General features: G+C 40.4%; 1 long non-coding RNA gene across 1 annotated transcript; it reads right to left on the reverse strand.

The window, feature by feature from the left end:
• Positions 1-3,531: 3,531 nt before the first annotated feature.
• LOC134475442 (uncharacterized) lies at positions 3,532-12,371 on the reverse strand. The gene is made up of 3 exons (XR_010046565.1): positions 11,825-12,371; positions 10,712-10,744; positions 3,532-5,048 (listed from the first exon to the last, which is right to left on the reverse strand). It is a non-coding gene; the product is annotated as an uncharacterized LOC134475442 (long non-coding RNA).
• Between the last annotated feature and the right edge of the window lie 2,111 nt (positions 12,372-14,482).

A 14,482-nucleotide genomic window follows, 5' to 3' on the forward strand; every position in this document is an offset into this window, starting at 1 on the left:
AAAAGATGAATGCATTACAGGCCTTTAGGACCAGGCAATAGGAAAATCAATGATGGCTACCATAATGTCTCTTGTTCTCTTCTAAATAGCTGTCCATACCTTCTCATAATACAAAATGCAAATAATACAAAAATAAATAGTACAAAAACAAACTAAAGCCAACAAAACAAAGAAAAAAAGAATTACCAGACTTCGCAACAAGATGATAGAAAATGGGGAATGGCTACCATAATGTCTCAATTTCTTTAAAGTAGCTGTTCATACCATCATACACAATAAAATCAGTTCTTGTAAACACTTTAGGACAGATTCTAAGCATGTATAAGCCCATGAATGTACATTTATCCTTTCTGTATTAGACATAAAAACAACAAAACTGATAAGATTATATAGTGTGTCCAAAAGATGAGAAGTATAAAACAAAAGAGGCTTTTATTCTGAGACCACAGAGAGAGAAAACAAAAACCCCCCAACCACTGGAGTTTGGCTTTCTCTCTGGTGGACATGTGGCATGGGGGCATATATGTAACCTAGGTTTGGGATAGAACCTAAGGGGGCATTAGGGATGCACAAGTTTCCCATTGGTCTTTGTTTGGTGCCATAGGTAAATTCCTAGGGGCAGGGAAGATGGAGTCACAGGTAAATTCCTAGGGGTGGGTGAGATAGGAGGTCCTCGGTTCTGACTCTAAAGCTTCACCGACTACAGTGTCCTGTCTGGGCCCAAACTCTTTCATATCCCATCTTATGATTATTATTATGAAAAGGGGCAAAGATTCCTTTCTTTAACTGCTTTCTGCTGTAAATGGGGCACTGTACTGGGGTCTAGGGGAGTTGACGGTATGATAGTTGATGCCCAGGTAGAAGCTGGTGCCAGGTGTTTTAGCCAGGACAACTTCACTGTTGAATGCACATATGTTAGACTGGAAAAACAAAGAGACAAGATGTTATGAGGAGGCATGGCACTGTCATGTTTAAGGACCCAGGTGAGGTAGAAGGAAAGGTGTCTTTGATTTTGACATGTCATTATATCAGGACCATGTTGAGGTAGAAACATTTGCATGGTAAGGCAGAATTCTGAAAAATAAATGTGGGGTTACGAGGAGTGAAGTTATGAGAGGTGATTACTCCCCCATCTGAAACGGTAAAAGTTAAAAGGGTAGGTGGGTAAAACTTGTCTCTGGTCCAGGAGTTGAACTGGAAAAAATAGGGGGAGCAGGGAAGGCAGTGGCTGTACCAGTACAGGGAAGGTAAAGGCCTAGGCTTTCAGGGATGTCACGTTTAACCAAACAGCTGAGGGTAGATAGAGCTAAGACAGTTGTCACGTAGAACATTATGAAGATGATCTTACACATGATGTGGGAGTCTTTAGGAAAGACTGTCAAGAGTCCTGCTGTAAAATGATCATTAATAGAGCATAAGAAATTAGGAACCAAAGTGGATAACAAAGCATAACTTAGCTTGTTAACTGTGGCTGCGAGGCCTTTGTGAAATGGAGATGGGTGGGCGACAGAAGATGAGATGACTGCTCAGAATGATCAGATTTAGGGCTAGGAGGGCACTGCTTAGCCTGAGTGATGTGAAACCAGGATGGGAGTCCAGCAACTTTGACTGCTGTAGCGGTCATCAAGTAGACCAAAGAGGGGTCACTCCACCTTGGTTGTAGTCCTGTGGATTTAGAACATTTCAGATAAATTAGATCTCCTGGGGATATGGGAGGACCTGGTTTGGCCTCTCCAGAGGGTTGTGGAAGGCAGAGATCAGCATGTTGTCACAACAAGTGTCAGAGGAAGGAGAGCACTGGGACATAGTCAGCAAGGGGAGGGAGATTTTGGGGAGTAGGAAGATTGTGGAGTAAGAATGGCCTGCCGTACATAAGTTCAAAAGGACTTAAGAAGGTAGGAGCCCCGGGGAGTGCCCTGAGCTTGGCTAAGGCTAAGGGCAAAAGTTGAGGCCAATGTTGGTGTAGTTCTAAAGTGAGTTTTGTAAGGTGTGTCTTTATGAGGCCATTTGCCTTTTCTACTTTTCCTGAAGCTTGTGGATGGTATAGGATGTGTAGGTGCCAAGTGATGTGTAAGCTTGAGGATACCTGTTGAGTGATCTGGGAAATAAAGGAGGGGCCATTATCTGACTGAATACTCTGAGGTAGACAAAACCTGGGAATGAGTTCTTGTAATATGACTTTGGTAATTACATCAGCAGTTTCCCTGGTTGTAGGAAAGGCTTCTATCTATCCTGAAAAGGTATGAACAAAGGTGAGAGGATATTTGAGAGTTTTGTGGCAGGGCATGTGTGTAAAATCTATCTGCCAGTCCTGACGAGGGGTGTGTCCTCGAAACTGATGGGTAGAAAAGGAAGGGGCTGCCATACGTCCCTGAAGAGAGGTCCCAGCACAGAGATAACAGGTGTGAGTAATCTTCAGAATGATAGCTTTTAGAGAAGGGTGTGTGACTATTGGGGCTGTAAGAGTTTGTACAGGGCCTGTGATCCTATATGAAAACAGTTGTGTAAGTCAGTGATGATTTCTAAGGCCTGTTGATATGGGAGAACAAGTTTAGATCCCTGAAAAATCCATCCCTGAGTGTTTTGTGTGTAACCTGGTTTATGAAGTAGCTGTAACTGCTCTGGTGAATAATTGGGCTGAGGTGGACTGTTTGGGACTAACGGGAGAAGATGAGAAGGGCAGTGCCCTTGTGCAGCTAACTTGGCTTGTCAATCTGCAAAGGCATTGCCTTGAGCAATAGGATCTGCAAGTTTTGGTGTCCTTTACAAGGAATAACTGCTGCCTGCTTTGGAAGTTGGGCTGCCTCTAGAAGTGTAAGGATAAGGGGAGCACATTAATGATGGGGTTCCCTGAGTGGTAATAAAACCCTGTTCTTGCCAGATAGAGCCATGAAAGTGTAAAATGCTAAATATATACTTTGAGTCAGTGTATATATTTATAATTTTGTCCTTTGCTAGTGTAAGAGCCCTTGTAAGGGCAATAAGTTCTGCCCTCTGTGACGAGGTGCCAGGTGGCAATGGATTTGCCTCTGTAACTTTTGACTAGTTAATTATTGCATATCCTGCCTTATTTTGGTTGTCTGTGTTTGTTGAACTGCCATCTATGAACCATGTGTCAAAGGCTAAAGAGAGAGGTGTGCTACTGATGTGAGAGAAAGGGGTGGGAGTCATCTGTAAGAACTCAATACAGTCATGGTGAGGATGGCCCTCTGAGGTGGGAAGTAAGGTTGCCACATTAAGAGGACCATTAGTTGCAATAGAGATGCAAGGGTCTTGAGAGAGAGCCAGGTATACCTGTTAAATGTGAGAAGGGGTCATCAGAGCAGAGAGCACCTTATGTGAGATAAGCTCACATAGGTGATGAGGGGAGTGTACTGTAATAGATTGCCCTAATGTAAGCTTATTAGCTTCCTGTGTCAGGAGGGCTGCAGCTGCAAGGGCTCAGAGACAAGGACCCCATCCTTTTACTGTGTTCTAACTGTTTTGACAAGTAAGCTACTGCTTGAAAAGAAGGTCCTTTTTTGTGTCCTAGTACACCTATAGCATTGTGGCCCTGAGAAGTAGTGTACAGGGGGAAAGGTTGGGTGGGATCAGGAAGGGTAAGAGCTGGGGCTTTTAGGAGAGCCTCTTTTAATTTATGAAAGGAGGCATGTATGGGCCTAGTAGGATCCAGGGGTTCTGATAAGGGACACTTAGCAGCCTTGTAGAGGGGAAGAGCTAGGGCTGCAAAGTTAGGAATCCAGAGAAGAAAGAAATTAGCTAAACCTAATAAAGATGTAACCTGTTGTTTAGTTGTGAGCACCTGGAGATCTCAAAGAATGGCCTTACAATCTGTAGTGATGGAACGAGTGGTGGGGGTGAGAGCAAGACCTAGGTATTTGACTTTTGGGGAGGCTATCTGGGCTTTAGCAGGAGAGACCCTGTATCCACGACTAGCAAGGAAATTAAGAAGATTGGCTGAATGGTGTATGGCTAACATGTGGGATGGGGACCATAACAGAAGGTCATCTATGTATTGAAGAAGGACACTAGGTTTGAGATCAAATTCTGTGAGGTCAGTAGTGAGAGCTTGACTAAAGAAGTGGGGACTATCTCTGAACCCTTGGGAGAGCACTGTCCAAGTAAGTTGTTGAGACCTGAGAGTGTCTGGGTCAATCTGTGTAAATGCAAAGAGGTTCTGACAATCAGGTGTGGGGGGATAGTAAAGAAGGCATCTTTAAGATCTATAACTATAAAGTGAGTGGTGGAGGGAGGGATATGAGAGAGCATGGTACAGGCATTTGGCACCACTGGGTGGGTTGGGGTAACAGCACTGTTGATTACCCTAAGGTCTTGTACCAGGTGATAGGACCCATCAGGCTTGAGTACCGGGAGAATGGGAGTATTGTGGGGTGAATGAGTAGGTTTAAGAAAACCATTGTCCAAAAGGTGCTTAATTATGGGTTTAAGTCCCTGTAAATGTTGGGGAGCCATGGGGTATTGGGGAACGTAGGGAAAAATTGAAGGATCCCTGAGATGGGTTTAAATGGGTGTAGCATGGGTAGCAAGAGTGGGATTGGAGGTGTCCCAAATTATGGGGTCAACCAGAGAAGGAGGAAGGGGAGGGAATAGCTTTGCAATGCATTGTGAGGCTGTTTGGAGGATTAGGGCTGTGGGGAGGGAGAAAGTAAAGGAGAAGTTCAGCTTTTGAAGGAGGTCTCTACCTAAAAGGAGTGTGGGACATTTTGGGATTACTAGGAAGCTATGGGTAAAGAAAAGAATCTGGAACCTACATGGGACAGGCCTATTTGCAAAGGCTGGGTAGGCTGGCTGTCAATGCCCACAACAGAAATTGAGGACTTACTACAAGGTCCTGAAAACTCAGGAAGAACACTATAAGTCACCCCTGTGTCTACAAGTGCAGATAGTGTCTTACCTGAGACCTCCAGTGAGACTCGGGGCTCCAACAATGTTACCGGAGTAGGGGCTGTGAGCCCTGAGCCCTGTCAGTCTTTGGCAGCAAGTCCGAGCAGATGAGTCAGCGATGAATCTGGCATTGATGGAGTCTCCTGTGAGGGCAAGGAGTTAGAGGATGGCTTACCTGCTCTCTGGCAGCTAGGACAGTCACTCTTCCAATGGCCTTTAACATTGCAGTAGGAACACAGCCCTAAAGGAATGCCAGGGTTGGGACAATCTTTTGCCCAGTGTCCTTGTTTGCTGCATTTAAGGCACAGTTTGGGCAGGGCTCGGACAGCTACACCTTGTTTCAGATTTCTTGTCTTGGGAGCCCCAAGTGCCACTGCTAAGAGATCAGACTGATATTTAGCAAACTTTATGTTTTGAGCTTGTTTTTCCTCTTTTTGAATTTTATCTCTGTTGTTGAAGACACGGAAAGCTAATTTAAGAAGATCTCCCTGTGGAGTTTGAGGGCCATGTTCAACCTTTTGTAATTTTGCACGAATATCAGGAGCAGACTGGGAAATAAAATAAGAGTTAACAACAATTATCCCTTCATGAGAGTCTGGGTTTACATTAGTAAACTTAATTAAGGTTTCCTGAAGCTAATTTAGGAACACAGCTGGGTTTTTATTAGCCTCCTGGACCTGTTCTAAAAGTTTGTTATAGTTAGTATGTTTGTGGGCAATCTTATTAAGGCCCACAATTAGACATTCAATCATCTTATGTAACATAGTTGAACATTTTCCATTTTGATAGTTCCAGTTAGGATCCTTCCTGTACTGTGGTATGCCCAGGTTCATTATCAGTGGTGTTTGCCTTATGTCTGCGATCAGCTTCTTCTTGAGCTGCCTGCCACAGCTGAGTTCGCTCTTGTGAGGTGAGGGTGGTATTTAGAATCACATAAACATCCTTAAAATGTAAATCATAACAATTAGTTATAAATTCAAATTCCCTGATATCATTCTGTGGGTCAACAGAGAAGCTACCTAATTTATGGGTAATCTGAGATAAGTCAGAAAGGGAGAAAGGCACATGTATATTAACAAGTCCCTTGGGGCCAGCTTGCTCCCGAAGTGGTAGCAGAAATTGAGGAGAAGATTGTGCAGTAGATGGCCATTGGGCAGCCAACCATCCAGTAGGCATGTGTAAGCAATTATCTGTAGATCAGCTATAAAGTGGCTGCAGGTTAACATGGGATGAGGAAACACAGGCTGTTGGTGTCTCACTATGTGCCTTGCAGCAATTTAGTTGCTGTTTGCAGCACAGTAAATTGTCATGCGGTCTGCAACAGGGTGGCTGTTGCTGATCACAAGAGGAGCCACAAGGGGGTGGCCATTAACTGTGAGATCCATCCCAAGATAGCGGTGCCCTTTCACGTGGTGGAGGGCCACAGCATGGTGACCATCCCCAACGTGAGCTGCAGCAGTCACGTGGCCTGCAGGAAGGATATAGCGACCTAGACCTAGTATGGTGGGCAGGAGGTGAAGAATTCTCAGGTGAGTGAGAGGTCTGAGACTGCAAAGAAGTGCTAACAGAGGGATTAGAGCTGTGGGAGAATTAGGGGTCCCGGGAGACAGAGGGGAAGATGATCGCACAGCTGGAGATAACTTCGAGGGTTGATTTTGGGGATAGGGAGGAGGTGACGGATAAAAGACCAGGGGTACTTCCTCCAGCAGATCATGAGAGCCAGAGGGGAGAGTTTGTAGCACAGCAGAGTTAGCTAAAAATACCTGAGAGGGTGTACAGGATTTAATGAGAGATGGGCGCATTCTCAGAGTGAGGAAAGCCTGTATGTAAGGGATTTCTGTTAACTTGTTACCAGTTTGACAAAAATCATATAAATTTTTGAGAATACAGGGGTCAAATGTCCCCTCTTTGGGCCATGCACTGCCGTTAAGTGGGTAGGTTGGCCAAGCCTCCTGGCAGTAAAAGATTGTTTAGTTTTTATGGTTCTTTTAATTTTAAGAGTACTCAGATTGGAAATCAAGCATTGCAATGGCATCTTTTGGGAAGTAGAAAAAATGTTTCCCATGGCAAAATCTCAGACGAGAAATGGGCCATGTCAGAGGTGGGGCCGTCACCTGTCCTTTGGGAAAAACAGCGGTTAGTGTTCCAAATCTCATGTTTCTCAGTTGTCACTGAGTGATCCAAGAGTGGATTTCTCGTGGGTTTTAGTAACAGCTCTGCCTGTGAGAGCTTAAAGCTCTGAAGGACATGAGAGTCTCTCAGTGTGAAACTAGAGTTTCCAGAGACACTCTGCCTTGGGCTATCTTAAGGACATGAGTGTCACATGAACCCACGGAAAGGGGGAGAAAACCCACCTGGGGCTGAGCCCAGTGCCAAAGAATTCTCCAGAGTTTGCTCACCTGTGATAAATTGGGCCAGTGTTGTGTGCAAGCGGTTGGTGACAAATCAACCAGGTCTTGTGAGTTAAAAAGGGAAGAATTAATGCAGGATGTAATCCAGTTCACGAATCAGTAGGGAATCCAACTGGGTGGTCCCCAAGAGTCAATTGTCTGCCAATTGAGTCATGGCACCAAATGATAAGATTATATAGTGCGTCCAAAAGATGAGAAGTATAAAACAAAAGAGGCCTTTATTCTGAGAACACAGAGAGAGAAAACAAAAACCCCCTGACCACTGGAGTTTGGCTTTCTCTCTGGTGGACATGTGGTGTGGGGGCATATAAGTAACCTAGGTTTGGGGTGGAACCTAAGGGGGCATTAGGGATGCACAAGTAGCCCATTGGTCTTTGTTTGGTGCCATAGGCAAATTCCTAGGGGTGGGGAGGATGGAGTCATAGGTAAATTCCTAGGGGTGGGTGAGATAGGAGCTCCTTGGTTCTGCCTCTAAGGCTTCACTGGCTACAGTGTCCTGTCTGGGCCAAAACTCTTTCAAAAACAAACGAATTACAAGAAAAACAAGAAACAGAAGAGAAAAATGAATAGCAAAAACAAAGAGCATAAAACAATGACAATATAGGATCTCAAAACAAGGTGGTGGAAATATAACTAAGGTTATTATTTTGCATAGTTACTTGCAAAAGAGTTACTCAGATTTCCAGATATAAACATGCAAAATTGATCCAGTCCTATGAATGTTAACTGTTCTTTTCTAAGAACTAATATAATTAGTAGCACAATAATCTTAGCTATGTCATGTGTATGTACAAATTTATTTCTTTTTTTTTCTTTTCCCTTCATTCTTTTCTACTTTTCCATACTTTTTCCTTTGAGAAGTTTCTTACACTTTCACAATGTTTATTGAAAATTTGTATCTTATTTACTCTTTAATTTTTTTACAGTAGAGAGATAATATGGTATTTACACATTGTGAATTTAATTTATTTTACTTATGAGTGTGGTCTCAATTTGCATCCATTTATCTATAAAAGATTCAGTGTGATCCTTCTTTATAGCTGAGTAGTTTTCCATTCTAGAAAAATACCACATTTTTTTTATTGATTCCTCCTGTGATGGACATCTAGGTTGTTTCCAAGATTTGGCTATTACAAACTATGCTGCTATAAGTATGGGTGCACATATATCACTGTAGTATGATGTTTTAAATTCTTGGAATATGCCCAGAAGTAAAGTATCTGAGTCAAATAGGACTTCCAATATCAAATTTTTGAGGAGCCTGTAAACTGACCTCCACAGTGTTAAGACCAGTTTATAATTCATGAAGAGTGAAATACTCCTTTCCCCCACAGCCTCTCCAGCATTTGTTATTGGTCATTTTCTTGATCCTGGCCATTGTTTCGAAAGAGAGATGGAATCTCAGTGTAGTTTTAGTTTGCATTTATCTAATGGCCAAAGAAGCTGACATGTTTTCCTGTATTTATTTGCCATTTGTGTTTCTTTCCCTGAAAAGCATGTATGGGATTTGTTTTTCAATTTTGGGTGTCTGATTCTTTTTTAAATTCTTTATGTGTTCTAGACAGAACTCTTTTATCATAGGGACAATTGACTAAGATTTTTCCCATTTGAGGGATTTTCTTTTTACTCTCCTGGAGATTTCTTTTGACATGCAAAAACTTCTTAATCAAAGGAGATCCCAGTTACTGGGAAATATTTCCCATGCAGTTTAATTTTTCTTCATAAATTGTCTGCCTACCCCTATGTCCTCAAGATTTCTACCTACTTTGTGTTCCAGCAGATTAAGTATTTTTGTTTTAATATTCAGATCTTTGATCCATTTTGACTTTAGTGCATGGTGATAAACATGTGTCTAGCTTGAGTTTTCAGTATATGGAAAGCCAGTTTTTCCAGAACAACTTATTAAACAGGCTATCTTTCTTCCTGGGTACATGTTTGAACACCTTGTCAAAGATAAAATGACTGAGTATGTTTGTAGCTGTGCTTCCATCTTCTAATATATTCCAATGATCTTCAGATCTTTGTTTTTCTAGTACAATACTTATTTTATAATCGTAGTTTTGTAGTATCACTTCAAATTGGCATTATGATTACTCCTGCCTTACCTTTGTTGCCTACCTTTGCTTTTGCTATTCTAGCTCTCTCCTGGTTCCAAATGAATTTTAGGAATTATTTTTCTAGATCTGTGAGGTATGCTAATCGTGTTTTGATTGGAGTTGCATTATATAAAGAATGTCTTTTCATTTTATGAGACCCTCTTCAATTACTTTTTTCAGAATATTGTAATTTCACTGAATAGATCTTTTACTTCCTTATTCAGATTGATTCCTAACGTTTAATTCTTTTTGATGCTATTGTGAAGGATGTGACTTTTTTATTTCTCTCTCAGTAAGTTTTTGTTTGTGTACAAGAAATCTACTGATTTTGTGTGTGGACTTTGTATCTAGATAACATTACTGAATTTGGTTATTATACCTAGACGTCTTTAAATGAGTTTTGGCAGACTTCTATCTAGAGTATCATGTTATCTGAAAATAATGATATTTTAACTTCTTCTTTTCCTGTCCTTATTCCTTTGAATTGCCTTTCTTGTCTAATTGTTTTGGCTAATATTTCCAGCACTCTATTGAATAGAAGTGGTGATAATGGTCATCTTTAACCTGTTCCTGATTTTAGAGTGAAAGTTTTCAGTTTTTGACCATTTGATATGATACTGGCTGTTGGTTTGTCATAGATAACTTTTATCAGATTGAGATAAAAACCACCTATTCCAATTTTCTATAGGGTTCTTATCATGAATGAGTGTTGGATCTTATCAAAAGATTTTTCTGCATCTATTGAAATGATCATGTGATTTTTTTGAAGATAGTAAAATACAACAGAAGACAGAACAAAGCTAATTGAGACAATGCAGTGAAATTGGTACAGAACTTCATAGCAGGATACCAGGATAACAGTAATAAGTACATAGTATATCTTATCATCTTCACAATAGTTGTCCATGTAATACACAATGTCTGTAGAGCCAAAGATAAGAATCACATGATCAAGCAGTGGGCAAGCCAGAAAGAGTGCCAGTCAGCGTCTGCCTAGATCTGGCCATGGTGGAACTTAGGGATCTGAGCAATAAAGCAACTTTATTTTTAAAAAAAGGAAAGAAAAAGCTCAAATTCATGCAATAAGGAATGAAAAAGGTGAAATAACTATAGTCTCTGTGGAAATACAGAAGTTCATCAACACATATTTCAAAAACTTCTACTCATAGATTCTATAAAGCAGAAAAATGGACAGATTCTTAGAAACATATGAAGTACCAAAGCTGGATCAAGAAGGTGTAAAACTGCTGAATAACCCAACTTCTATTAATGAAATTGAAAATGTAGTTAAGTCCTTACCTACAAAGAAGAGCCCAGGTCCAGACAGATTCACTGTGGAATTGTACAAAAATAAAAAGAAGACTTAATGACAACACTCCTCAAACTCTTCAATGAAATTGAAATGGAAGCAATTCTTCCTAAGTCATTCCTGAAAGCAAATATTACTCTAGCATCAAAACCTGAGGAAAACCCAACTAAAAATGAAAACTACAGGCCAATCTCCCTTATGAACACAGATGCAAAAATCCTCAATAAAATATTGGCAAACAGGATGCAGACAATCATCAAGAAGTTTATACACCATAACCAATTGGGATTCATCCCAGGCATGCAGGAATGTTTCAACATATGTAAGTCAATAAATGTAACAGAGCATATCAATAAAGCCAAAATTAAGAATTACATGATGATTGCTATAGATGTAGAAAAAGCTTTTGATAAGGTCCAACACTCATTCATGATAAGAACCTTACAGAAAATTGGAATAAATGGTCTTTACCTCCATATGATAAAAGGCCATCTATGGAAAACCAACAGCCAGCATCATATTAAATGGCCAAAAACTGAAGGCCTTTACCTTAAAATCAGGCACAAGACAATGATGTCCCTTATCACTGCTGCTATTTAATATATACTGGAAATACTAGACAGAGCAATTAGACAAGACAGAAATAAAAGGGGTAAAGATAGGAAAACAGGAAGTTTAATATCATTATTTGCTGATGACATGATACTCTACATAGTAGACCCCCAAAATGCCATTGAAAGACTCCTAGATATAATAAAATAAATTCAGCAATGTATCTGGATTCAAAATCCATACTCCACAATCAATAGCATTTCTATTAATTAACAACAAAATCACCGAGAGAGAAATGAGAAGCCACACCCTTCACACTAGCATCCCAAAAAATGAAATACTTAGGAATTAATCTCATGAAAGAAGTAAAAAAAAATCTATACAGGGAAAATTATAATACCCTGAAAAAGAATAAAATCAAAGAGGATCTCAGAAAATAGAAAGACATATCTTGCTCATGGATAGGAAGAATAAATATTCTGAAAATGGCCATTCTCCCAAAACTGTTATAAATATTCAATACAATTCCAATGAAAATACCATCAACATACCTCATAGATCTAGAGAAATGACTCCTAAAATTCATCTGGAACCAGAAGAGACCTAGAAAATGGAAAGATATCCCTTTTCATTGATAGGAAATGAAATAAGTCATCAAAAAGACCATGTATCATAATGATTTTTTCAGGGTTACAGGAATGATTCAACATATGCAAATCAATCAATGTAATAGACCAACAGGAGCATAGACAATCATGGTCATCTGAATAGATGCAGAAATAGCATTTCAAAAATTGCAACATCAATTCATTATAAAAACAATAAAACATGAATAGACGGTCTCTATTTTATCCCATTAAAACTTTATCCCATTAAAACAAACAGCCAACAACATAGAAAATGAAGAAATGTTAAAGACTTTCTCTTTAAAATCAAGAAAAAGACTGCCTGGGTAATCCCTTCAGCTCAGTTTCATTAGCTGAAGGAATGCACAGCGAACCCCATCCAGTTGTGCAATCTTAGCATCTTACTTGGAAATTAGTGAGACCCTGCTCAGCATCCCCAAAAAACCAAAGATGTTCGGATAGATTCCTTGGGGCCAGGTTGGACCCTGCTCAGTGATCATGAGTGACCTGGGAATCACCTGAGCTCAGTGGCATGAGCCAAAATTGCACAGAACAAACACCAGCTAACCCTGCAGACTCAGCACCTTGCTTTGAACCAGGTAGGACCCTGACCAGCATCCCCAGTCAGCAGTAGACCATTGGGTAGATCCCTTACTGTCTGCTTTGGCCCCACTCCATGACCCTGAGTGGCTGAGGAATCCCCTGAGCTCAGTGGCGTGAGGTGAAGGCACAAAACACAAACCCCATCCAGTTGAGCAACATGGGCACATTGCTTGGAACCTGACAGTGAACCTCCCAGCACCTCAGTCAGCTGCAGACCTTCAAGTAGGTCATTCAGAGCCTGGTTGGGCCCTGCCCAGTGACTCTGAGTGGCAGATGAATCACCTGAACTCAGTGATGTGATCTGAAGTCATGTATACAGAACTCCATTCAGCTGTGCAATCTACCCACATTGCTTGGAATCTGGTAAGACCCCCACCCAATACCTCAATCAGCTGTTGATCTTCAGGTAAGTTGCTCAGGGCCTAGTTGGGCCATTGCCAGTGATCCTGACTGGTTGTAGAATTGGTAGCATGAGCTTAAAACTCATACAAAGAACCCCATTCAGCTTGACAACATTGCAACTCACTTAAAACCTGTTAAGGCCCTGCCCAGTAAACCCAAGCAGCTGCACAACATTGATGTGCCATGTTGCATGAGATGAAGGCCTGCATAGCATAATCCATCTAGCTGTTCAGACTTGGAACACCACTCAAAACTTGGTAGAGTTCCACCCAGAAAAATCAAGCAGCAGGGAAGCTTCACATATCACATTAGATGTGTTGAAGAGCCACCCACCCAAGGTACTCCTCACATTTGGGGAGATTAGACTTCCATTAGGGATATGGTAAGGCCTGAATAATGACCTATGCTCAACTGGAGAAATTCTCTCCAGCACAGATAGATATCCTCAACCCAGAAAGCAACTATAAATTTGCATTCAGCTTCACCAGGGGAATACAGGAAAATGAAAAGACAAAAGAGCAAAATGCAATCTCAAACTTCCAGCCCATTCAAAACAAGCCTAGGAGACATAGACATAGAAGAAAATATAAGTCATACACCTGAAACTTCTGAAATGACACCAACCAAAGTAAAGAAACAACTCCATGAAGCTGTAGGAAACCCAGATCAGAAATAATTTCCCAGGTAAAAGAAACAATGATAAATGTAGTAGAAGAAATGCTGAACACATCTAAAGAAGACATAGTTTTAAAAAATGAGGAGCACTTCAAAAAGGTGGAAACCTTGAATGAAAAATATAAGAATCAAACAGAATGCATGAAGCAGATGGAAGAGATAACTAGGAAATCAAATATTCCATTGAAAATTGGCAAAACCAACTCAGTGAAAGTGTTGAAAGACTTTCAGTCCTTGAAGACCAGATTGCAGCTATAGAATAAGAAAGAAAAATTCTTTTTAAAATAAGAAATCAGCAAATATCAATTCAACAGCTTCAAGATGATGCAAAGAAAAACAATATGATTGATAGTGTAAACAAAAGAAGTGACAACACGAATGATATCAAAAGACTATTTACAGACGTAATAAGCAATAATTTTGCAAACATGTGAAAGGAAACTGATATACATATAAGTGAAGCATATAAAAGTCCAATTAGCCATAACCAAAATAAAACTATGCCCAGACATATAATAATCAACATTCCAGGTATTCAAAATAAGAGCAGAATATTAGAAGCTGTTAGAGAGAAGTCAGATTACCCATAAAGGAAAGACCATCAGAATCACAGCTTTCCCAACAAAAACAATGAAGTTAAGAAAAGCATTGAGTTGAGCATTTCAAATACTAAAGTAAAACAACTTCCAACTGAGATTGATGTACCCTGAAAAACTGTACTTCAAAACTGATGGAGAAATACAATATTTCTGTGACAAAGAACAGCTGAAGAACTTCATGACCACCTAACCCTGCAAAGAATAATGAAAGATATTTTAGATAGACTTAAATATAACTATGATTTCAAGAACACAAACAGAGGGGCTGGGGATTTAGCTCAGCGGCATAAGCACTTGCCTTGCA

Source organism: Cavia porcellus, unplaced genomic scaffold (assembly GCF_034190915.1).
Source record: "Cavia porcellus strain 051 isolate PalLab524CR breed Dunkin Hartley unplaced genomic scaffold, mCavPor4.1 scaffold_3, whole genome shotgun sequence".
Classification (NCBI taxonomy): domain Eukaryota; kingdom Metazoa; phylum Chordata; class Mammalia; order Rodentia; family Caviidae; genus Cavia; species Cavia porcellus.